At 41.9% G+C, this 7,148-nt stretch overlaps 1 pseudogene; it reads right to left on the bottom strand.

The window, feature by feature from the left end:
- Positions 1-4,466: 4,466 nt before the first annotated feature.
- LOC122738975 lies at positions 4,467-6,632 on the bottom strand (annotated as a pseudogene).
- Between the last annotated feature and the right edge of the window lie 516 nt (positions 6,633-7,148).

Below are 7,148 nucleotides of genomic sequence, written 5' to 3'. Positions count from 1 at the left end.
GTATAATTGCTCATCCAACCATGTTTTTGGATTCTTATTATTACAGTGGTGAAGGCTCCGGCGTGGTCCTTTTGGGAAGAATTCAAAATATTTCTTTTAGCTTCTAACCTTTTGTAGCTCTGGGGTGTTATGCCCCTTGGGGAAGGGAGTTTCCTGTGGGAAGTTGTAGTTTGAAGGACCTTGTGTTCAGGTAGTGGCATCACTTCCAAAAGCATAGTGCCCAGTTATTTGGTGCCTTTTCTGAATGTGTTTGGGGTGCGGGAAGGTGACAGAGGAAGGGAGCTGCAGGTTGTTTGTAAAATAGAGTGAGAGGGGACCTGCACAGTTCTTCCTGTATACCTCACCCTAAACAAACTTTATTCCTTCTGAGGGGTAAAGGGTGTGGAGAGCTGGGTTAGCAAGGAGGAAAAATAACTAGCAATCCAGAAGTTGTGTAGTAGAGAAACATTGGGCTTGGAGTCAAAGGATCAGAGGGTTAAAATGGAGCTTCTCCATTTAATAGCTAGGACACCTTGTAGAGTCTATAACTGTCCTGGGCCTTATTTTTTCCATTTGTCACAGAAAAGGTTGGATAACATGATCTCTATAATCCTTACTATCTATCAAGGTTTATGATTCCAAAATGGTAGGACCAAGCCTATATAACCCTGCTTCTAAGAAGTCTTTCCCTATCATCCACCTTCAAATGCTTGTCCCCTTGTAGGGAAGGGGGTAAAGGATGCTTGGGATTAAGGGTAATCAGCAAGATCTGAGAAGGGCCTTCTCAGGGAAAATGAGTCAGATCAAAAATGTGGCTAAAAAGAGTAAGCCAGAGATGAAACAAGAGTATATTGGTATCTCAAATCTAAAGGTTAATATGGGAGTTGGGAACAAATTTGAGGGCAGCCATCTAAATCTCAGGAAATCTAATCTAACCTAGTCTAATTTAACCCAACAAGCATTTATAAAGTGTTTACTATATTCCAGGGACTGGAGAAAGTTAGAATGAAATCAGATCCTTGGCCTCAAGGAACTTACATTACTGAGGAAATATAACAGGTAAAAAGAAAAGTAATAATAATAACTTGCATTTAGATAGTACTTTAAGGTTTGCAAAGCATTTTACAAATATAATTTCATTTAATCTTCACAACAATTCTGTAATTTAGGTGCTATTATTATATACATTTGTATGAGAAAACTGAGCCTAGGAATTTAAGTTCGTTGAACACTCCACTGAAGCACCTATTGTTGTTTTTTTGTCCTTCATTCTCAAAGAGGACCATGACATCAAGGTGATGTCATGACTTGTAGTGAATTGGATTTAAATGAGGGAGGGCTGTGCAAGATCACCAACCTCACTCTCTCTTCCAGAGCCATCTGGGTCCAGTGATGAGATGCACAACAGGATGACTGGAGATGTCCCTGAATGTTTAAGGCAAATGGGGGTTATGCGACTTGCCCAGGGTCACACAGCTAGTAAATGTCTGAGGTGACATGTGAACTCAGATCCTGCTCCCAACTTCAGGGCCAGTGCTCTATCCATTGTACCACCTAGCTTTAGTGGAGGAGGGGAATGTTGATCAGGGACCTCAGATCAATTTAGTCCCTCTCATTGCCTTGATGAAAGAGGCTAGTTAACAGAAACAATTTGGTATAGGGGGGAACTCCTTTCAGGAGGGTAAGTATGTCCCTCTAGGACAAATGCCTTTCCTAAGGTGTAAATGAGCCATTTTGAATCTGAAAGTCCCACTTACATCTCATTGTCTCTATTACCTGCTCATTGCAACCTGTAATTTTATCCATTGGATTGGGGAGATTTAAGTAATCAGGGCTTCTTTGATCACAGGTATATATTTGATAATTTGAATTAGAGGGAGAAAGCACTGACAATATCTGGATCTGGGGTGACTTCCTATTGGAGAAGCACAAACTCAAGCAGACAGGAGAGCAATAGCCATTAGAGAAGTAATGATGGTTTGTCTCAACTTCCTTTTCAATGATGACATTCTTGTATCATGGTACCATGTCAATCTTACTGCATCCTTGCTCCATATCCCCCAGCTATTCTATTACATACAGGCTCCTTTATCACTTGAGGAATGGCTGAATAAATTGTGGCATATGAATATTATGGAGTTCTATGGTGCTGTAAGAAATGAGGAAACAGATTATTTCAAAAAGACATGGAAAGACTTATGTGATCTCATGCAGAGTGAACTAAGCAGATCCAGAGAGACAATTTATACTAAATACTAAAATTGAACAAATTGGAGGACTTTTATAAACTGATGAAGAATGAAATGAGTAAAATGAGGAGAACGATTTATACAACAGCCAAACAGCCAAACAACTTGTTACTGAGGGAATTTGTTTTGCTTGACTATGCATATTTGTTATAAGAAATTTTGTTGTGAGTGGGAGGGCAAGAAAATAGATATCTGGTGTGTTGTTTTTTTCAACAGAGAGGTGGGTGTATGGGAAATATTGCATTGAACTTTCATTTGGGATCACTACATTATTAGTTTTAATTAATTTTAATTACTTTGTTAGACCTCTTTGGAAGTGGGAGTAATCTGTAAATGTCATTAATGTGAAAACAAAAGACATCAATACAGTTTTTAAAATGGCTCTTAGGAAACTGATTCAGGCAGAGGAATTAGTCTTTTACTTCCTCTGCTACCCCCAGTGACTAGGCTTCTCCATGAAGTGATCTTCTCTTCTTGCCTACAACTAAGGCTCATTCACACTGCTCTCAGCCAGGGTCAGAGGAAAGTAGAGTGAATGGAATAGGAAAAGGGAGGAGTACTTGGTCTGACCCAGTTCTGCTCTGTTCCTAAAAGCAAGTGGCCCACTAAGCCTAGAAAAATGGGAGTGAAATCTATAAGTTCCTACAAAGTTATGGCAGCTCCCACCAAGTGTTCTTGGCTAGTCTACCAGCTTATGCCATTGCTATCCTGCTTTATCACCTTCACTAGGGAAAATTTGATTCTGAGGTGGTGCGTGATTAATTGGAGCAACAAAGTAGGATACAGAGATATCAAGGGTCAGTGTTCATTAATCAGACACCACAGATAATCATAGCAGACATCTGGATAAGCATCTGGACTTGGCTGGGAAGGAAACTGCAGGTTCAATGTGATCAGCCTAGCAATGCCAAGTTTAGAGAGGGGTAGGAAGACAGTGGAGTCTCAAGAACTCTTTAGCAATTGGAAGAGGAGGGGCGGCTCTCTAGCTCATTGGGGCAGAGGTACCTCTTTCCTCATCTGGATTTATTCCTCCTGAATCTTTTTCCCTTAAGGGCTTGTTTGCTGTTAGGTGATTGTTGGCATTGGCTTCTTTTTTAATCAAACTAACCAGTCCCTGTTCATTAGTAAGGTAAGTCAATATGGAAAATGTAACACTGGGTTGGGGTTTGGGATGGCAGAAGGAGGAAGGCACCAGGAAGTGGATCTCAGATTTTAAAAATTTTAAATTTTTAAAATAATATAGCAGTTGGTTCAAAATCCATTTGCATAAGACCCTTCTGATTGATGAAGATTGATTGATTATTCAATGTTCCATGTCTGCGTGAGGGGCAAAGTTGGCAAGAATTTGAAAGAAGAGATATCCTGGCCTTTTGACTTTTAGCAAGAGATAGAAGATACATGGTTCCAGACTCTCTTCAGGTGCCTAAAGGGAGAGAAGGCTCTGGGAAGAAGTTAAAATATAGAGGAAAGAGTAACCTGTGTCATGTTGGCTTCTTCCCAGAGTCTTTCTCTCCCTTCAGAAACTTGAAGAAAGTCTGAAATCACATTTTCCCCCTTGAAGCTGGAAGCCAGAAGACTAGGATCTCTCTTCCCTCAATCTTTTGCCCCTAATGCAAGCACAGAACTCTAAGGAATCAATTTCCATCAATGAAGAGAATCTTATGTAAATGTGCCTTCGTTCACCTTTACATGAGTAACAATAGCTAGGGTTTATATAGCATTTTAAGGTTTATAAAACTTTTTACATGTCTCATCTGAACCTTACACCATCATCAATGAGTTAGGTCTTATTATTGGTAAGAGCTTGAGAGAAGAGAGAGACTAGCCTTCTGGCTTCCACCTATGGAGAGAGAACACATGCTCCAGATTCTCTTCAGGAAGAGGTCCTTGAAGGGAGAGAAAGACTCTGGGAAGAAGCCCAACATGTATAGAACTTATTGTGTGCCAGGCATTGTCCAAGGTGCTGGGGATCCAAGTGAAAACAAGCAAGATAATCCTTGTTCTCCAATAAAAGACATCACATGGAAAGAGCCAGAAAGTAGAGGTATAGGAAAAAGATATGTTATAGAAGTGGCTGGGAATTGTAGAAACATGGCTTGGGGCAAAATAAGTTGAAAGCTCAATCATCATTTCCAGGAGACCTAAGGTTGGAGTCCAATGTTGTGTTTTGGGGGGAGAGGAAGAGGAGGAGGAAACATTTATTTATTTTTTTAATCATCTATTCACTCATTCATTCATTCATTCATTTGTTTGTTTGTTCTGCCTGGCCACACCCACATACCATTTATTACTATATGCAGGAGAGGCTGGATAGGCAAGAAGATGTGGCTGGTCACTTGGATTCTTTGAGCTGGCCAGGATTCGGTACCGGAAGTGGTCAGGTTTAAAGGGGCCCTCTGTGGTGAGGCCCAGCTTCTCTGTTTTTTCATTAGCTTTGTTAGCTTCACATTCAGTTTGCCAAAGTGGTCCTCAGCCACAGCTTCATCCAGCTTCCTGGAGAGGAAGTACAGTCCTACAGGGTACTTGTCCAGGTGGGTCCACAGTTCAATCTGGGCCAGTACCTGCTTGCTGAAGGAATTGCTCATGGCAAAGTTGGAATGGCTGAAAGCATAGCCCAGGTTGACTAGATGGCCCTCTGCCAGCTTACTGATCTGCCACCCATTCTTCAGCTTATAGCGGTACACTCGAAGCTTCATATTCACCTTCTCCACAGAATTTTGATTCAGCCACTTTACATCTATTTCCAGGCAAAGTGGCTAATGTTACATACTGTGGCCTCATCCTTCATCTGTTCAAAGTGCCTGTCTAAGATGATGCTTATGCATCTGGTGGTGGTGACAAAGGTGTTTCCCTCTTTTCGGGCATGCCTCATTCATGGCAGTCACCTCATAGCCCTCCATAGAAGCCTACAGTGCATTGATGGGGCCTGTCTCTGGGATGATGACATGAACACCAAAGCCCAGAAGGGCCTGATCACAGCCCTTGCCCATATCACCATAGCCCCCTTGCCTGCAATCATCATGTCTGTGGCTCATTTGATGTCATTGATGAAGGATTCAAAGCAGTCATGCAGGTTGTCAAACTTGCTCTTGGTAACAGAATTGGTCACATTGATGGCTGGCACTTTCAGAACTCTATTGACCTTTCTCCTGTATAGATTATGGGTTCCTGTCATGGTTTCCTCTGAGATGCTTCTGATTCTCTTCTGGAGCACAGGCTATTTGGTGTGAAGTTGGTGAGGTCCTCACCATCATCCAGGATCATGTTGAGTGGCTGCCTATCCTTGAAATAGAGTGTCTGCTCAATGCACCAAAGATGTTTCTCATCTATCTCCCCCCTTCCAAGTGTACACAGGAATGACAGTTCTGACAATGGCAGCTGCTGCGTAGTCCTCGGAGGAGAAAATGTTTCAACTGGACCATTGTAACTTGGCTCCTAGGCCCATCAGTGTCTCAACAAGAACAGCTGTCTCCATGGTCATGTGGGGGTAGCCGGCAATCCAGGCACCCTTCAGTGGCTTCCTCGAAGTTTCATCAAGCTGGGCTGTGTCCCCAGGTGTCCAGGCTGATGCTAATGACTGTAGGGCAGTTTGTCAGACATGCTTTGGCCTCCATTGCACTTGTTTAGTGACCAAGCAAAAACTTCAGGGATGGGGATGATGAGGTCATAGGAAGGTGGGAGACAGGCAGCACTGTGAGGAAGGAGAAAGTACTTAAAGGAAGCATTTGTGTTATCCACCAGTGGGAAAAAAGTCATGAGGCCGAGTCATTCTAATGTCAACTTTGGCTTCTTCGATTTAAATAATAGACTGCTAAATCTGTGGTTAATTAGATGGAAACCTATCCAGCAGCAACTGGATATGCTTCAATTCATTGCTCAAGAGAGGCCTTGTCACCAGAGGTGAGGGAACAGGCACTTAGAAGGGTCTCTCATGGTCAGCCACATTGACCAGCTTCTCAGAGAGCTTAATAACATAGGATAGGTTTATATGAGTCCTCTTTGAACTGCCTGCAAATTTGCCCAGAAATGAGGACGTGTTTCTAAGTCAGAGAAGCAGCAGGTAAAGAGACAGGAGGATGATTTCTGTGTTTTCATGGAGGAGGCTGCACAGCCACCCCATAGGATCAGAAGGAGGGAGATGAAATCTGGTTTTCAAATGCCTACTTCACTGTCAAAGAGTAAGGAGTATTAAAAAAAGAAGGAAGGTTTTCCCTGGGGAAAGTAAAAAAAGGGAAGAAATTGCTAATTTCAGGAAGATTGAATCTAGCAAACCTACTGTGTGTTCCTTATAAAGCATGTTGCTTTGAGCAATCTTTCACACTCACATGTTCCATATCCTGACCTTTCTCCAATCCTCAACATATGTTGAACAAAATTGAATTTGCAAGATCCTACCTCACTCATACTCAGCTGCTCATTACAGTTTTGCTTGAATATTTCAATCAATGTGGAATGGTCCACAAATATTTATTAAGCACCTACTACATACCCAGCCTTGTGCTAGGTACATTGGGGAAGATAAAGAAAGTATTAAAGAGCAGTTTTTTCCTTCAAAGAAGTTGACAGGATAACTGGAGAGATAAGATTAACTCCTGTGAAACTACTAGTGAGCTAGTTGTTAATTCAGAGACTCTCAGAATGAAAAACCTTAGAGCTGAAAGGGACCTCAGAAGACATTTAGTTTAACCCAAATATGAATAGGATTCTTCTCTACAATGTCTCTGACAAATGGTCGAGTCTCCACTGGAAGGCCTCTTAAGTACCTAGAAACCTAGGATCTCCAAGTTGGAAGGGACCTTAGAGGCCATCTAATCTAGCCCATTGTTGACCAAGAAGCCCCTCTATGACCTCTTCAACATTGAGTGATAAACCTGTTACATTAGGATGTTTTTCCATATGTTAAGGTGAAATTTCCTGTAA

Source organism: Dromiciops gliroides, chromosome 2, assembly GCF_019393635.1.
Source record: "Dromiciops gliroides isolate mDroGli1 chromosome 2, mDroGli1.pri, whole genome shotgun sequence".
NCBI lineage: Eukaryota > Metazoa > Chordata > Mammalia > Microbiotheria > Microbiotheriidae > Dromiciops > Dromiciops gliroides.
This window is presented reverse-complemented; position numbering and strand designations above follow the sequence as displayed.